General features: G+C 44.5%; 1 protein-coding gene and 1 long non-coding RNA gene across 2 annotated transcripts in view; both read right to left on the reverse strand.

The window, feature by feature from the left end:
* Positions 1-2,999, reverse strand: part of LOC135376712 (uncharacterized) — a 54,118-nt gene extending 51,119 nt beyond the window's left edge. The window contains exon 1 of the mRNA XM_064609199.1: positions 2,859-2,999. The gene's annotated coding sequence lies outside the window, so the exon portion shown is untranslated. The remainder of the gene's footprint in view (positions 1-2,858) is intronic.
* Positions 3,000-9,312: 6,313 nt separating this feature from the next.
* Positions 9,313-17,810, reverse strand: LOC135376711 (uncharacterized). The gene is made up of 3 exons (XR_010417818.1): positions 17,702-17,810; positions 9,468-9,524; positions 9,313-9,397 (listed from the first exon to the last, which is right to left on the reverse strand). It is a non-coding gene; the product is annotated as an uncharacterized LOC135376711 (long non-coding RNA).
* Positions 17,811-18,102: the final 292 nt, after the last annotated feature.

Below are 18,102 nucleotides of genomic sequence, written 5' to 3' on the forward strand. Positions count from 1 at the left end.
GTGTTCCTGTCCCATGGTCTTCCAGGTTCTCTGCTGTACACAATTAACTACATGTACCGGCACTTGTAATTAAAGCTCCACTATGGTGGTCATGTTAGACTTTTTATAATAAAACTTTTAATTTTGATTGTAATCGTATTGATTAAAAATATCTTCTTTGATTAAAATGTGCTACTCCTCCTGCTTAATTGAAAACTTGCTTGATTATCACTAATAAAAAAATGTGATACCCCTTCAATGCTATTGCATCAGATTTTTTGGCTGAGTTTTTCTCTTTCACACAGAGTCATTACATAATTCTCGACACTAATGACTTTAATAAATATATTTTCACTTGTACTTTTGTGTATGGCTATCCTTTGCATGTCTCTGCATGTAAACCGCTCACCTGTTGTAGCGGGAAAAAATTGTGATTGAAGTCGGCACAGATTGAAAAATGGCGAAAGAAGTCGGCCCAGGCTGACAAATGTGAGCGGGTAAGCGCGCACGCAGCCCTCCGGCCACGCTCCGCCCTCCGGTAAGAGCCTCCACCCGAGCGCCGCCTGCTGGGTGCGGGAAAAAATACGCGCAGGGCTCAGGACAGGTCCCAGAGGTCCATGCTGCTAACTGGACCGCCCGAAGCCTCGACCCCCCCCCTCCTACTACTGAGAAGACCACATCAACGAAGTAAGAAACCAATTCAACTAATTGGTTTAGTGGGCGTCAATGAGAAATGTTGATTTCCAATTGATTTAATGAGATCCGACATGTTGTGTATTACAGACTGCGTCAATAGAAGGAATGAGGAACTGGCCTAATGTGTATCAATGAGAAACTAATTTCCAATTGATTTAATGGGATCCAACATGTTGCATTGCCGTCACTAGAAGAAGTGAGAGGTCAGTTGCTCAAGAAACGAGTGTAATGGTGACCAGCAGTACATCATCTCTCTCAAATTAAGTAATAATATATGATTAGAAAGCACGCTGTACGTTCGTGTCGACAATGAACTAATTCGAACCATTTCAAACTATTGGAATTCCAGAACATGAACCGTATAGAAAATACCGCAAGTGGAAGTTGAATGAAAATTTGAAATTAAAATTTATTACGAACAAACCTAATGAGGAATCGAACAGACCGCGGGCCGCGATGTCGCCAACAGGGCGCGTTGTAATACATTTCCGTGCCGCACCACATAGTGGATCGTGCGAGTTGAAAATAGTTCGCATTATTTCAAATGTTTCATATTATCCTCAAAGTACATATGCCGTGGTTCCTTGGTATTACACCTCTTACTGTAAGCTATTAGCATTCCGTACAAAATTCAATGAATGTATGAGGACGCTTTCTCCGGAACCGTCGGGACCACCACCTGACGGATTAATCAGTCTCTCACGAAATGTTGGAGCGTTGGGATGTGTGTGGTCGCTCACAAGCAGTTGGCGTCATTCGTGCTTGATTTCGAGGATCTGATCCGTGTCCAAGGTAAGAATCGATTTGTCAAGCATTCGCGTTGTTTGAACGCCGCTTAGCATGTTTTTACCCCTGCTCGCAGGCACTATGGCCGTTGGTGGGAGGATCGTGCAGTCAGTGTGTTGCCGCCCGCCCTGCGTGCAACGGTACGTAATATATTTTGGCGCTCAGTTACGTTGACATGCTGCTGTTCCAGCACCTTTTGTATTATCCTCTGAAACGGTATTACTTGAAGGTTACACTAGTACGACGCGGCTAGCATAGGGGCGTAGGCATTTGTCAGCAGGTGGCCAAAACGGAATCTCAGCGAAGCTGGATGGCCCTAATTTTCACGCGAGAAAGGCAAGCTGGACGGGGCATTAGAAATCTCCTACGAAGCACAGAAGATCATTATGTCTTCGAGCTTTTTTTTTTCCTCAGCACTGTTCGGACATGGGGATACATCTCTATGAACTCTCTTGCTGTGTATTTATGTTTCATCTGCTGATGACGGGCAGAATGCTTTCACAACATATAAGTGCTCAGTTAGGTTTCTATTCTTTGTGTTTACTATGTCTTGCTAGCGATTTTCAACCGCTTGGTGAATATTCGCCCTTATGGGAAACATGAGAAATAACTTTCTGCTACTTGCAGTATTTTCACGTCTACTGTATTGTTATATGTGTAAGAATATAGGTTCACGCAGGAACACTATTGTGTGTAATTCATTTTTACAGCGAAAATATGCTTTCTGATGCAACAGAATACTCACTGCGCATTCAAAAATTGTATAGACAATGAGAATTTCATTGTGACTTTAATGGCGAAATCCTTGCTGCTGTAGAGTTTGCCTATGGGAAACTATGCTGGCCTCCAATGGGTGCGACCGAGCGCGGTTCCAACTTCGTTCCTATTGACATTTACAATGATTTCCCTAAATTGATACTTCCTAAATTCTTGTTTTCAATATGGTATTTGTCCAAAATTATCGATACGAAATGAGAAATTTTGATCACTTTCAATGAGAATTGTGAACGTGATATCCTCTTCAACCGAATGAGATTTCTGGTCTACCTTGAATTGGACTATTTTGAATTTCCAGCAGGGATGCTTTCTCTCCTTTTCATGCGGCCACCTATCATTGCTGACGTAAAATCTAAATACACCACAGGTCTGGTAAATGGTACGGTGATATTATACTGAAGCTTGTGGAACAAAACGATACAGCGATACAGCTTTAACTGTCTTCTTTCATAATGCTATTTGACTAGGTTTTTACGATTATATTTCACGCCATTTTAATTCTTGCCTGAAGAGCACCACTCACATTTCTCGACATGGCTCCTCAAGATGAAACCCGCGTTATGTCTTGAACTAATCACCGCGGGAAATCGACTATAGCCTCTCACACTGAGTTGTCATACCTGTGAAAGCAAATATGACAGCCCCACCTATCAACAGCAAGCCCAGCGCAGCAACGGATATTGCTATCACTCTCGTGTTGGAGCTGCAAGGAAATCAGATTTCTGAGCAAACAACATTGTAGGTAGCACTACCCTGAGGGTATAAGGAGGAAACACGTAGCCAGCAGAGCTGAATGGACAAACAGAAACCACCAAAATTATAATATGTTCTACAATAAGACCCTACGTACGTGCAGGTAGATTCATCGACAGCTGACTAATACAAAAGTAGTCACGGACTTGTTTGTTCATAATGACACGGGTTGTGTCATCCCTCACACTTAATCCAACACACTTAACATAACCTGGCGTTGGATCCAAATGCTAAGGCAGTCTGAGCAAAAAAAAAAAAGATTACAAAAAAAGAAAAAAAAAAGAATAGTGTTTTTTTTTTCAACTTTCGAACAATGTTCGCATAACGGATTAGTGATACAGCATTTACTTCCCCCAATGTAAATCTTGCTGCGCTGAAGAACAATGTCTTTGAACGCTTTAGGTGACAATTTTTCCTAGAGGACTGCGGCATGAATGATGTGATCTTTGAGGGTTTGTGACTTACACCCTGGAAGTGTGCTGAAAGCTGGGCGGAGAACCTGCTTTTTCAAAGGAATGTAACACTTCGTGAAAAACGGGGTCATTATACCTATGCAATTCTGCACAAGGTGCATGCCGTGGTAGATGATTCAGTTACAGAATTGCTTTCGTGGAGTGCCTTGCAGTAGGTAACCCGGGTGTTCTAGCCAGGTAATTTGTTGCCGAACTGAATTCTTAAGGATATGTAGATGTACACTAGCTTTCTTTTCAGAGCAGAGTGTTTCAGCAGGGCGTCAAAACGCTATTGTTCACTGGTTCAATGCGACAACACAGTCCCGAAAGTAAGGCTTTCGAATCAACCCTGCCGTGTCAAGAGAAGGGCTTATTCCAAAAACCATAGGGGAAAGAATTGGGGCCGCCCCCCCCCAATATTAATTACAAAATTTCTCTTTCATCTTACTTCTTTGCTCATTAAACACTGAGCTAAATTCATTTTCAATGTTTGTCGTCAGGTACACAATATACCGAGCACGCTGCTTGCTTTGGTTCAATAAAGGAGAAATGATCAGTACTTACCCTTCTTGACCTAAAAATTCCAATAATAAACATATGAAGTCAATGTGCTAACACGTACGAGGGTTTTTTTTTTTTTTTTTTTTTTTGTAGGTGTCGTTACTCGACTCATGTTCACAAGCCTTACGGTATCACTGTTGTCAGGAGTACAAAAGATTTGACTTGAAGCTAGGGGGCAGGAACTATGATGGTTATTGGTAATGCCTAAATGAATGTGTGTGTGTGAGGGGGGTCATGAATAAACAGTACCACCTATCAACATACAAAATTTGATTGCTCCCATTTTACTATTTCTGTGTTATAACTGATTTGTTCTCGCCATTTGGGTATTTACTTATTTCGTTATTTACCAACGGCTGGGAACTCTCTCACCACCCGCAATTTTAGGCCATCTTATGCACAAAGCCACACTTGCTTGTCCTCTATCCATATTCTTTGTGCCAGTAGGGAAGACCCGAGCTCTGCACGACCCGACTTTTCTTGGCCCGACCCGGCCTGCGTTTCCCTGTTTTTATGCTGTCCGACCCGGGCCGATGACTCAGCGAATACCCTAGCATTTCCAGCCATAACTTGTACATTTCTAGCGCCTATCAAACGAATTTGTAAGTATATTTATAGAAGATAAGGTCACAAATATATAAGATGTGTGGTAGTTCCTCCCACTCACTAAGCTTTGTTGACGTGATTGTGAAATATGTGAGGGGTCTGAAACAATGTGAAGTGAGTTTGAGAAAGATCAAGATAACATCACATCACATAACGCAGTGTGCTTGTTTTTTGCAAATATATGAACAGAAATGACGCCGGCACGCGATATGAACTAATGATCATAATAATACACTAGTAGTCCATTCTTTTTACGTCCTGCACATATCCCAGGAATACACAGTATCAGATAGTTTTCAACGTCACATTGTGGACGTACAGATGCAGTCCGGTAGACGTCTTGGACATATGCGATGTGCGCAACTTTCCCACGACGCGCCTGAGATATTTCTGGTTTACTGGGATTCTAAGCCGCAACCAGAATTTCTCTTAACCATTACAGAAGATTCGGTTTCTTATCGTTGCAAGCAACATTCAGTAAGAGCTGACATTATTGTCTCACACTGATCTCGCACAGTGTGTATAGATTGATGATTCCTGCGAAAATATTAGATGTATTAAATGCCACCTGTCGAATAAGCTCAGCCACGCAAGGCAAAAGAAGAAATCGGAGCAGAAACTGTCTTTGTGCCCGTGTTACTATTAATTATACGTATTTGCTAACAAACTATGCTAAATGTACGCGTATTTCCAAACTTATACAGGGACAGTTTTGGTTCCCTTTCCTACACTAGCGCTCAAATTTATTTTTGAATCTTTATGTAGCGGCCTTGCGGGTACTTGAGGTACTCACATCAATAAACAAGTCAATAAATAGCCCTATACATAAACACCCAAAAGAGATATAATAGCAATATCCGTAAGACATCCCACCTTCTGCACCTCATTGTCTCCGTAAATGTTCGTCAGATGTCCAAGCGGACTCCCTGTTTCACTCACTTGAACCTGACATAGGTTAGATATTCAAAGGACGGCAATGTGTTTTTGAGGTTTTGTATAGTCATCAATAGCAGAAACTCAATCGGGAACATGGAACATGGTTGCTTTTACGAGTTGGGCGGTTATCTCTCACCAGAAATATTCTGGTAAGACGTAACATATTTAACTTTTTCTCTACGTTTACAGGCAACAACCGTCACCATACACTGCATGCCTGCTCCTGCACGGTACATTTTACACATGACCGACTGGGGGAAAATCCTATATCACCGACGCGATCACCAGTCTCACATATACTTATTCTTCTTGCATCAAGTACTAGCAGTCTGTAATCGGGGTACGCAGAAGACAGCACAGTGCGCAGGACTTCGAACTAAAGAAGAACACACTGACATAATACTTATCGTTCGTTCACACTTCCTTACATAATCGCTGTTTACTCTGATCGCGGTTGTCTAGTGAAACAAACACACAATGTCTGCTCTTAACATTCAGGAGCTAGTAACCATAGACATTCAAAACGTGAAATAAAACGAACTATTGGCTACATATGATGTCTGCTGGTCTGACAATCGTGATATATAAAATTTGGAGGCGTACGTTAATAGCACCTATCAGTGCTGGTATTTCATCATGCTTTTTCTAGGGGAAAACTTATTGAAAGTTGGGCTCCCGCAATGTCAGCGAGAAAGAACGGCGTATTAATCACTTGAGAGTCGAGGAAGCTGAGAGAGAAGTAGGTCAGGGCAACTGCGCAAGTCACTTTGATGGCTAATGGTACGAACCTTTGGATGCATCGCTAATTTATCCTCTACGGTAGCTTACAGCAAAGAAACGCGGGTTAATAACCTGGTCCGGCTATTCCGGTTACATATGTCGTCACAAGGCGCGTGGATGTGTTAAATAAAGGGTAACAACACACTATCTGTAAAATAAATAATTTGGCGAGAACGAAAAAAAAAATGCATATGTAGATTTGCTTTCAAAAGATGTTACTTCAATCCTACTGGCGTGTCTAGAAGGTCGACATTTACACCTGTATACCACCGTTCCTTCATCTCAACGTACTATTCTCGGTAGCATACATAGTTGGGACCTGCCTTTTGGTGCGGGATTAGCACTTAAACAAGTTACTCGTGTCTATCAGCTCGCTATATTCCACAAAATCTAACTGAAACGCATTATCCGCTGTAGCAATGCAACCGTACCTGAAACCAAAATTGAATAATTCGTAAGCAGGTGGCACCATCGAATTATTTTTGGTAAAGATCCTTGGGACATCAGTCAGGAACTGACAAGTGAGGCACTCATTTGCTCACTGATTATATAAAAATCTTAAATGTCTAATTTTACGGGACCTTCGTTTTACGTATGGGGACCTTCAGCGATAAATATTCTAAGCAAAAAAAAAAAAAAACACGTCGACAGTTTGCGATTTTTTTAGGAATTGATCAGCTTGTGTTGACATATTTCTTTCGCAGAGCAGTGCACCGATCCGCTCTATGGAGGAGCTATCCGGCTGTCAATTTCGTGTTCATCCACCCGGTTCACATACGGGGGCGACGGAAGATTAGGAACAGCTGCCAGAGATGCTTTGGTGTCTTTCCTGTCCCTTATCAAAGTGACTGGTGAACAGCGCTTGCGGTTCTGTCGTTCCGTTTGCGAGATAACGTGCTATTATCATGGATGATGACGTATGCACCGCGAGAGCTGTGGACTAGTCGGGTAGAGGAAGACCAAGCGTCTCTTGCGATCTCGGGGATTGGACACCCCCGCCTGGTGTGCCAACCAGGCGAATGAACACGAAATTAACAGCGGGATAGCTGATCCAAACACCGAATCCGGGCTCTACTCCACGCAAGAAATATGTATACCCAAACCGGTTAATTAGACGAAAAAGTCTAAGTGCCGATGTTTTTTTTTTATCTTTAGCTTTGAATATTTTTTGCTTAAGGTCCCGGCACGTAAAACAGTGCTTCCTGAGACACCCGGTATAGTGTGGGTTAACGAACGTAGTTTTCTTGTGTGTTTTGCAGCTTCCATCAGTGACCGTTTGTTATTTTGTGTGCAAGCGCTAGCTTATCGTCATACGCACGGGCTTTAGTTTTGGTACAAATACAGATTGAGCTCATTGGTTTATTCGTTAGTGTTCCCCAAACATGGATGACCAGCGATTACAAAATTGGACACTCGTTTTCGGAATACGGGAAGCATTGTTGGTAGTTTTATGCGTCTGGCTGTCTCTTGTTTTTTAGCATTATACGTAAAGGGAAGCCTTCAAGTGCATTCCTGAGCACCTACCCTTAAAAGTGCATATCAACGTTTCTCTCGTGCTTTTCCACGAGGTACTCAACTATTCAACTTTAACAGCAGTCATCAATCTGGGAATTTCGATTGTTTTTTGCTCTGTCTCGAAGAGGCATTTTTCGTGAAACGCCACCGTTGACAAGCTCAACATGCCGAGTTATCAATAACAATATTGTTGGGAAACGTACGGGGAAGGAATGACTCCAGCTGGAACACACGAAGGTTTATTGCTCAGACTGTTGACTAGCCAGCGAAACGAATAAAACATGCGCGAAGGAGCAGAGGGTGGTCGGGGAAGAGCATCGTTGTCTTCCACAATTCTTCCACTCCCCGGCATGAGTAAAAGACATGAGTATTAGCTCGCCTATACTGCAAAGGGTACGACCCCTAGGTCTTGAAAACGGCGGGCAGATGGCATTGCGGAGCTGTACTCCCGAGTCCACCTACGCCAGAAGTGAGCAAATATAACTTCACGGCGCTGGACGGCGCTTCTGTCGATCAGAGGGGTTTGATGGAAATTTTGGTTGGTCATCGAAAAATCTGGGAGCTGTAAAAAAGCTGGAAGCGAGAGAAATCTCGGGGGGTCATTGGAAGGATAGGTCAGAGGGCGTGAATTAATAGTGGCCTCGATTGCTCCGGAGATGGTAGTGAGTTGCCAACTAAAGGAAAATAACAGGCGCGCAGGAGGAGGACAGGCCAGAGGCTGGGCCCTCGCTGTCTTCCGCAGTTCTTCCAAAGACCTTCATGGTGTTTTGTAGTTACACACGTTATGACGGTTCGATGGCTTTTCTTTTTCTTCCCAATACATGATTCCACTGAATTCTTCCATTGTTTTCTTCATTGACAGATACTAAGCGTTTGATATCGGAATCGTATGCTTGGCTTTTAGGTATCACACGATCCAGTAAAAGTATAATACCTAAAAGGCACAACAACAACAACAAATAAATCATGACTATGGCCTGGGGTGATTCACCGCTTGAGAGCAGTCCTAAAAGGCACACACACTCTTCATGTATGCATTTTACGATCTTGTAAATGGTCACAAGTAAATGTAACTGTATTTATGCGAAAAAAAAATAAACAACGAAAGTGTGTATTGCGCTCTTCATATATTTGAATGCAAACTAAATAGGTAATGCATCTAATGATTACTTTAATATACTTGTGCTATGTGCTTTAGTACCTTTGTAATGTGGTACTTCGTACTACTTATGCGGGACACTTGGCCACCACTGCTTTGAACTGACTACGTTAAAATACGAACCCCACAGGCAGCCAATAAAGTACTACAGCTCACATGTTGTGTATTCTAACAGTTGGTCGTTCGGCGCATATTACATCTGTGCAAGGGATGTGTGCGTATCCGAAATAGATGTTAACCCTTATTTTGCCGACGGTAATTAGCTTGGTCGGGTCCGAACGATGTATCAACGCACGTATCTCATATATTTCTAAAAGAAAGGATGCGCATGATCTGTTAGACAATATGAATTCAGAACAGAACATGTTACCTGCTCCTGCAGCTCCGACCGTGCTTTCTGCAAGTTCAAGAAAATGGTCATATAAAGGGAATCCGTTCAACACATTAGGCAGGGAAAGAGAACTTACCCGACATCTCGCTCGCCGACTCTACTCCACTCAAAGAACTCATGGAACTCGCGTCAGCTGCAAAAGAGAAGACATAAATGAGTTTGGAGACCGTTGTCTGGCACAAAGATTCACGAAAAAAGAGAAATTGTTGTGAACAAGTTCGGCAATTTTGGTTCATTTTCTTCAGTGTCGCATACGTGCTTCAAGAGTGGAGATACCATAAACGATGTCCTAGAACAGAGCACATCAACACTCCCGAAGAAAACGATGCACAAATGGTATGTCTTCTCCCATGGGATCTACCGTTTATCAGTCAACACAAATGCAAATACAGCTATTCACTGTTTCTATGCCTGGAATACTGGCTGCACACATTAGGAGACCCGTGTATAACTACAATGTTAATCGACCGTAATACTTTATTCACATTTTCGCGCTAGAAATGTAACGCCCAACGTCCGCCGTATGTTTCCGCGCTCCCGACTTCTCAGATTGTTAATCCGTCTTCATCCGTGATCATTTCCACCATAATCTTACAGTAGACGTTGACGACAACAACGAGAGGAACTTCGAACATGAGGTATACCCACGCGTGGCCAACATCTGTCCCAGACCAGATCTGAATCTGATTGTTGAACTGGAATAGGTTGAAGTGGTACCACTTGGAGTGGTCCTTGTTCGATAACAGTTCAACTGGTGCAAATTGCAACCGCTCCCAGTCTGAACTGGTACCCGTTGAAACTGGGCATGGTCGTAAACCTGATTCTTAAGGTGGGATCGGTTGAAGTGATCCCCGTTCGATAATACAATTACAGGTAGACATAGTAAGAAAAAAAAGTACGAACGGACGCAGCCGTTTTTCTAAACCGTCCTCCTTTACCAAGGTCTTGGGTCGCATTTTTGTATTAAGGATACATGTCACGTTTTCATTCTATTTGTTCTCATCACAAACATGGTCACATTGGTTGCTCGTCTTGAAACTCAGTCTGGTAATCCCGTATGGAATGTGGTTAGATACTTGCTTGCGCTTGCTTCCTGCAATACTGATGTTGTACGTTAAGAGCCTCGAATCAATTACAGATTGATTGTAAGTTGCTAAGACGTATGCCTCGCACCGTTGCAGGAGAGTTACGCTCCACTTTAGACAAGGTGCGGGTTGTGCGTGAAATTTGCTAATTTTGCCAATGATTCTGGCTGTTACCGCGATGTTCCCAATGAAGGTTGCTGAGGGATGCTCGCATATGTTTTCTATGATGGGTTGTTCTATGTGACTACCCGGATCCCAGACCAAGCGGGGTATTACTATTTCACCATCGCCAGCAGCCGATGGCAAAGTTGCAGTATCTACACAAAAAATATAACAAATTGTACGAAAGAAAAAATAATGACCCGTAATATGATGCGTTCCTGTTGCCGTGCTACATATTGAAGCCAGTTAAAACAAGACTGGTGTGGCAGTTACTATACGTACAGATCATTCATATTTGTCACTGGCTCAACTTGCAACACTGGACCAATATTGTCAGTTTCATTGGCACAATATCTGTCCGAGTTGTACGGCCTATATTGGAGCAATGTAACTTGTACTGGCTGCCAATGTTGGACCGATATTAGACCAATGATGGTGTACTGCTTGGGACAGATCTGGAGGACAATTAGAGCTCTGAAGGATGCGCCCCCACAAAACAATCCTCTCGCGGCATTGGCTATCATTAAGAGTGTAGACGAAAACATGCTACCGACAGATTTCTCCGTCGTCCTGACGACACCGGCGGCCGCCTCGACGACAGCGGTACACGGCGGTTTTGCTCAGAGCATGATGACATAAATTCACCAAGACAGGCCTCGTCCACCGGAGGTTATGGACCGCGACTTAGTATAATCGAGCTGAAGACTGCGTTGAAACTTGTGAAAATCACCTATGCCGCACTGCCAAACCTTGACGAGCGATCACTCCAAGGTCTGCTTCATGGTTATAATACGTCTTGGCGACAGGGTTCCGTACCTTCTACCTGGAAGGAGACATTAGTCGTGCCTATCCTGAAACTAGGCAATCCCTCAAACGCTCTATCCTCCTTTCGCCATGTGAGCCTGACAAGCTCCATGGGAAAACTGATGGTGAGAATGGTTTTGCATCATCGCGACTGGTGGCTCGAAGAAACAAGGTGTGTTCCCTCATAAATTGTGTGTTCCCTCATTTCCTCGCCACCGAAGCTCCACTGATCCAGCTCTCGACGTAGTCTCTACAGTCCAGCATGCTCGTGCTTATCGGCGGATTCTTGATTGGATTTCCTGGACATCAAGTGCGCATATGATATCGTCTCGCACATTTGTGTGCTCCACGCATTTTCGTTTTTTTTTTTTACTATGTAGTCGACTCTTCAGCTGACTCCACGATTTTCTTACGAACCGAACTGTCGCTGTCCGCACATCCCACGGCCAAGTGCTCTGTTGATCAATGCGTACCCCAAGGAAGCAGGAAGGCCGATCGATAATTCCTCGCAAAGTAGTATTCTCTATCTATACCGATGACGTTGCCTTTTGGACAGTAGGCAAGTCACGACCAGCCATTCAACGCGGTTTGCAGCTAGCTTTAAATTCCATTCGTACCTCTCGCGACTTGGAATGTACCTTTCGCTCGAAAAGTGCGTCGAGCTCCTTTTCAGCCTCAAGGATATGGAAAATTTCCTAGAGTAGGTCGGTGCAAAGAACCTCGAGCCTGTACGTTCCCATCGCTTCCTTGGTGTGGTCCAGGACGCGAACCTGCGTTGGGCTCGCCACATGGAGCACCTTGAAACCAAAGTGCAGCGATGGCTTCCTGCAATTCAACCTCTTTCTGGCTTAGGATGGGGGCAGTGATCAACGCTACCTTCTAGCTGTTCAGACGGCTTTGGTGAGGGCGACTTTGCTTTACAGCCTTCCAATCAGACACATGACTTGTACAACGCCGTTAAATACCCTTTGGGCACTGTTTGCCCCAGGCCTTCGTTGCTGCCTTGGAATTCCAAGAATTGCTGTAACACGGCAAGTCCTAGGTGAAGCTGGTCAACTCCCGGTGGAGGTCCTTCGTGGGCGTAAAACGTCTCGACACTTCTTACGTTTGCGCGCGCACATTCCCCGTCACCCACTCCTCAGAAAGTTTCGGTACTGTCCTGAAAGTGATTCCCATCGCGTAGCGCAGAGGACACGCAGGGCTCTCACTGACTTCATAGCTAAGGACGTCTCACCCCGAATGTCCCCTGGTCTCTGCTTGTGCCACCCACCTGTGCACGTCTTCCGGACCTCTAGGAACGACGAGATCAGGTTCCCCCACAAGTCCTTCGAGATCACTTTTATGATCAGGTAGACGCGAAGTTTTCTACGTCTGCCGCAGCATGCACCGATGCCGCATCTCAAAACTGCAAGTCCACGTCGGCATATGTCATCCCATCCGAAGGTGCAGTGGAAGGACGTCAACCTTCGCATCAAACCTCATCAACAGCCGCGGAACTTCATGCCATGAACTTTCTGCGGCATATCGTTCACTTTACCCCACGGGATTGGGTCGTATTCACTGACTCAACATGCGCACTGCCAGCAAATGAAAATTCTGGCATCCGAGGCTCATCCGCGCGGTTGATTGTGAACGTGTGAATGGCTTACAAACTTGTCCATGAAGCAGGGCACACGCTGGTTCTTCAATGGGTTCCAGCCCATTGCGGTGTCAAAAGGAATGAAGAGACCGGCAGCACCATAGAAGCAGCTCTCTCGTCTCGGAGACTGACGCGTATTGCGCTGCTGAGAGGAGATCGTCGGTCCGTACTTCGACGCCTCGTGACTCCTTTTGCTGCCCGCAAATGGACCGCTGATATTGTCCCCCAGCCATGCTGAGCAGAGTTCATCCAGCGCTCACTTTCCGCATGCCTCGACATATCTCTCGTCAACATGCCGCATTAGTTGATCGAATGCGCCTCGATGTGGCTTTCACAGCACAGTGGCGTTGCCGTTTGAGGCAAGTTTACTCTCCCCACTGCAGTCACCGCAGTACTGTAGAAGATCTAAGGCACATTCTTCATCATTGCGCACACTAGAAACCTTCTCGAACCGTACTACCCGGAACCCCTAACGAGCTAGACTTTCGACCCCCTCTCTCACAAAACTGATTGGTCCCTGGCCACATCCAGCCCGCCAAAGCTCTGCCCTCATAGCTCTCTTCACGGTTCTGGATACCATAGGACTTGGGTACTTATTGTGAAGGGGCCCATTATTTCATTCCCCGTATCACCACCAGCAAAGTAGTACAGTATCGCCCCCGGCAATGAAACTCCCGAATTATCATGTTGTAATAAAATTGTTGTTGCTGTTGTTGTTTTACAGATTTTGTGACCAGATAAAGTTTCCATGCGCCGTTTTTTGCGCGGGACACAGCCATGCTATAGAACTGAATAACGTGAGAACTTGGGATACCACTTTTTGTGGAAAGTGACCACGAACGACAAATACCAACGTTATTTTGTGATCTGATTGACGGGCGTTTGGCGGGGGGCAATGCAAATGCGTTACCTACGCGGCATTTTGAAACTCGCTCTTTCGCCAGTTGCACATACACTACGCCAACCGAAAATATTGAAACAAACTATCACATCCTAATAGAAATAACCTGCTTCCCTTTAAAAATACCTGTCCCACTTTCTCGCGCATTATTTCACAACCAGAAATGTCTGATAACTCCTTCATAGTTAAAACCTATCTCGTAATGATAGGCGGCATCTTCCTCGGAGCAGCATGACACTTGGAGTGCAAGGTACATTACAAAAGGCCGCAAGCCATTCAGTGTGGCCACACGGAGGCTTCAAACTTCCGTTCCTTAATTCTGAAAAGCAACCAAAACGCGCAGAGAGAAGGCCGCAATCATGCACGAGGTTATGGGTGTAATTACATTTCTCCCACATAAGTCAGTGACACACGGTGTTCCAAAGGGCCGTCTGTGTCTGAGTAGCCTACACTGGTTTGTGCTTGCACGTTCTGCTACATGCCTTTCTCTTGACATCAATCGGAAAGTCTAGCGTGCAATGTGGTACCATATTTGGCGGAACCTCCTTTCAAAATTCTGTCGTCGCAAAGTGAGCTTTTGAGAGCAAATGAGAAAAGCGCAGGTATTTTCGCAAAATTCGCGAGCGCTCTTTTCCTCGCGTATTTAAAGTTCCGCGAAATATACGAACCAATGACAGAAAAATGCGCGAACGAAACATGGAAGAAATTTGATCAACGCGCTTGGGTAACTTACGTTCGCGTTTTTTTTTTTTTTTTCATTGCCTTGCCTCACTATGTGTTCAGGTCTCCTCCGTTGTAATTGTGTTGCACATTGGACGACTGCTCTTATTTTTGGGGTGAGAGCACCTTTAACATGTTTACATTCATTAATTAGCATATGCATATGTTTTGTAAGTATGTAGGCTACTTTCCCTTTATAAAACCGTGGCGTCGTCACTTCTGATGCATCAAGTAAAACAAGTGCACATTATATTGAATTTTAACATTCAGAACAACAGTTCAAAATCGTCCCACATTTGTCCCAATATCCCGAGGTGACATCGCAGGGATATACCTGCGACGTCCAAACAGTGCCCATATCCTGGTCTCCTGTATGTCGCATAGATATCTATGGGATATTCAGGCTGCTCCCAGGGATATCCCATTGTCCAAGATGGGATATCCTACAGACGTCGTCAGGACGTCTGTTGTTTGTTGGGTAAAAGTTGCCGCATCACTTATCGAGTCTTAATCGTACCTAGTCGAGGCGGTTACAAGAATGACTGGAGACGGGGCAATTCGGCGATGACCCAGATACCAGCCGAGTAAGCACCCCTAATCCCAGCGGTCTCAATCGGAATGGCTCAAAATGAAGACAAATGCAACGGGTTATCTACTCAGTTGTGGAACCCCTTGATAACTTCTTCCTAGAAGTTCAAGGTGTAGGGCCTCTAAGACGCCAAATGCAGGGCCGACGCACCTCGGCATCGTGAATTTAATGTTCTGTGAATGATTGCATGGTCCAGGCTCCTCAGAAATTCGCTTGAGCCTGCGAATTTAACCTCTTATGAAGTGTAGCGCTATGTTCTTCAACGAAGTTCACCATATTTTAGAAGGAAGCAGACGAGCTTCGACGCAGGAACCGAAGGATAATTCTGCAAGGAATACATCGCCCTCTTTGCAGTAAATAAGCGACCGGCAAACGAAAGCGCGGGGTTTCAAAATGTTATAAAAATTACTTTCGTCCAAGCTCGGAGAGTGATCCATATCTGGGCGAACATAATCTACAGTGGATACACAACAGAAAAAGCAGCCTGATCCGGCCACGGCAATTGAAGCACAACCTGTACGTGAACACGGAACACGCTCCCAAAAACATGCAAGACGCAGTAAGTAGCCTTATCAAACTTGAACTATGCATACGCAGTCTATCTCAACAAAGTAGTGAGACAGAGTGAATCGAACGCTATCTTCTTTGCGTACGTAAAGGACAGCGAGCGATGAGCTAGAACTCTGATATCCAAGGTGCGGTAAACGCAAACAGCCTGATCTGACATCAATAAAGAATGCCCAACGTCCGTAAACGCAATCTCCATAATGTGCAAAAATGTGCGTATTGAATAAGCTTAATTCATAACAAGCTTAATGTGCTTATGCAACCACAGCAATGAACGAGCGATCAAGGTGAAAAACGGAAAAACAGTAGCCTTATCTCGCCCCGGCAATGGATGCGGAGTGTAATTGAACAGTCTCCAAAATGTGCAAAACGGAAAAAGTAGTCTTACATAATCTCAGCAATGGCCGCATGCTCTACGTGAACAGAATCTGCGATCCGTGAAAAACTCAAAACGGTAATCCTAACTTATTTAATTTTGTATTTCTTCCCGGTTTGCGCCGCGAAGCAACGGTGGCTATGAGCGTCGTACAGATGTGGGCAGATGGACAGGGGACAGCAGGAAGGATGGGGATTAGTATGTATCCTGTGTCGGCTTCAGGGGGACTGTGCTCACATTCGTCCTGAAAGACTTCGGAAAACTTGAGACAGCACATTCAGCCTTGTCGCTGGTGGTTATCTTAACTCGCCTCAACTCGCCTCGCCAATGGATACGCAGTTTAAGTGAGCACAATTCTCCAAAATGAGCATATCGCGTAAACTAGCATTTTGTCATTTCAGCAATGGGAGCGCGGTGTGCGTGCGCCCATTCTTATTTAATTAATTTTCTATCGTTTAATCTTGCCACTGAATTGCTGTTAATTTGCTCTTTTTTGCTCGCCTATTGCTACTAATAAATGTTTTTGATTTCAGCGGTCCAATACAATTCAGACGCGAAATCGGTTTTTGCAATTGGATTTTGTTTGATTTACGCGAAATAACGCTTCTCCTTTCAAGCAATAAAACGTGTTACATACCCGCTCAGATGGTTACTTGTCCCAGTGAACTCGTTAGCGGACTACTTTGCACGAGCATCAACTGCTGTACCTTTGCCAGGACCGCGTCCTGCATCTACGTTAGGCGTAGCAGGCAATCTCTGTAGCAGCAGGCGAGAGACAGCTTTGCCAAAGTCCGACCCGCACGGTACGTCTTTCTTGCGTAAAATCAAGGTTTTAACACCAAGCGCGAAATTTTGTATGGCGTAGCTGCCCGTGATTCACTGCATCAGGGAAGGTTTGATAGTTCACGCAACAGTCAGTTCACGGGCTTCCCAACCAATCACCACACGTCAAGTCAAACAGCGTGATTTGGATTCGCGCCCCATTCCTTTTCACAGGAGTATTTTTTTTAACGGTGCGTCGCAATGCAGAGTTTTACGTAGCGAGATATTCAAAGAAACACGAACCATGCGGGCCGGCCTTAAAGGAAGCACAGGTTGGGTCGTCTGCGTACATGGAATGTACCGCTCCACAGGTTACGCTACAGATCGATAGAAAAACGTTTTCAAAGACGCTTTCTTACACTTATTATATTTTGCGTTCTGTATTCCGTCCTTCGATTTGTAAAAGCCAGCAACGCACATGCCGAGTACAAACCGCCTTAGTCTTAACAAGCACCTGACTAGCGAATTAGCATACACCGCTTCTTTTACGAACATGATTGCAATACGCTATCTCGCGTCACTCACAGACACTGACATATGAGACTGTAGCACTGGAATGTGTGGAAGATATTTCGAACCGACTAGGCCTCCGAATCTAAAACTTAGATATTAGTTTTTCTAGACCATAGTTTCAAGTTCGCTTACTCATTCTGAGTCGTAGATATATCCTTTCAAATAGGAAGTGCCTTTGTATCTTCTACCAGGGCTCACTCAAGGCTCACAGAGGAAGTGGTACGTCGTATGATGTGCGCTATTCCACGTCACGTGCAGGGTATAAGTAAAAGCAGCTTCTCAGGACAACATCGACGAAGTAGAAGATGTACATTAAAAATGTAGAAATGAAGTGCCTCTTCATTTTGAAAAGTATCTGAAAAAGGTAGTTTATATGGCGCTAACCCAGCTGCACTACGCCAACTGTCATGTTAACGGACTGCAAGTATGGTGACCATGGGTTAAAATAACTAAACACAAGGACACTCTGCCTCCGCTTGGTACCTCATTGGTACCTCATTGCGTAGAGTACATAGTCAATGTCACAAAGTCAT

This window comes from Ornithodoros turicata, unplaced genomic scaffold (assembly GCF_037126465.1).
Source record: "Ornithodoros turicata isolate Travis unplaced genomic scaffold, ASM3712646v1 ctg00001245.1, whole genome shotgun sequence".
Lineage (NCBI taxonomy): Eukaryota > Metazoa > Arthropoda > Arachnida > Ixodida > Argasidae > Ornithodoros > Ornithodoros turicata.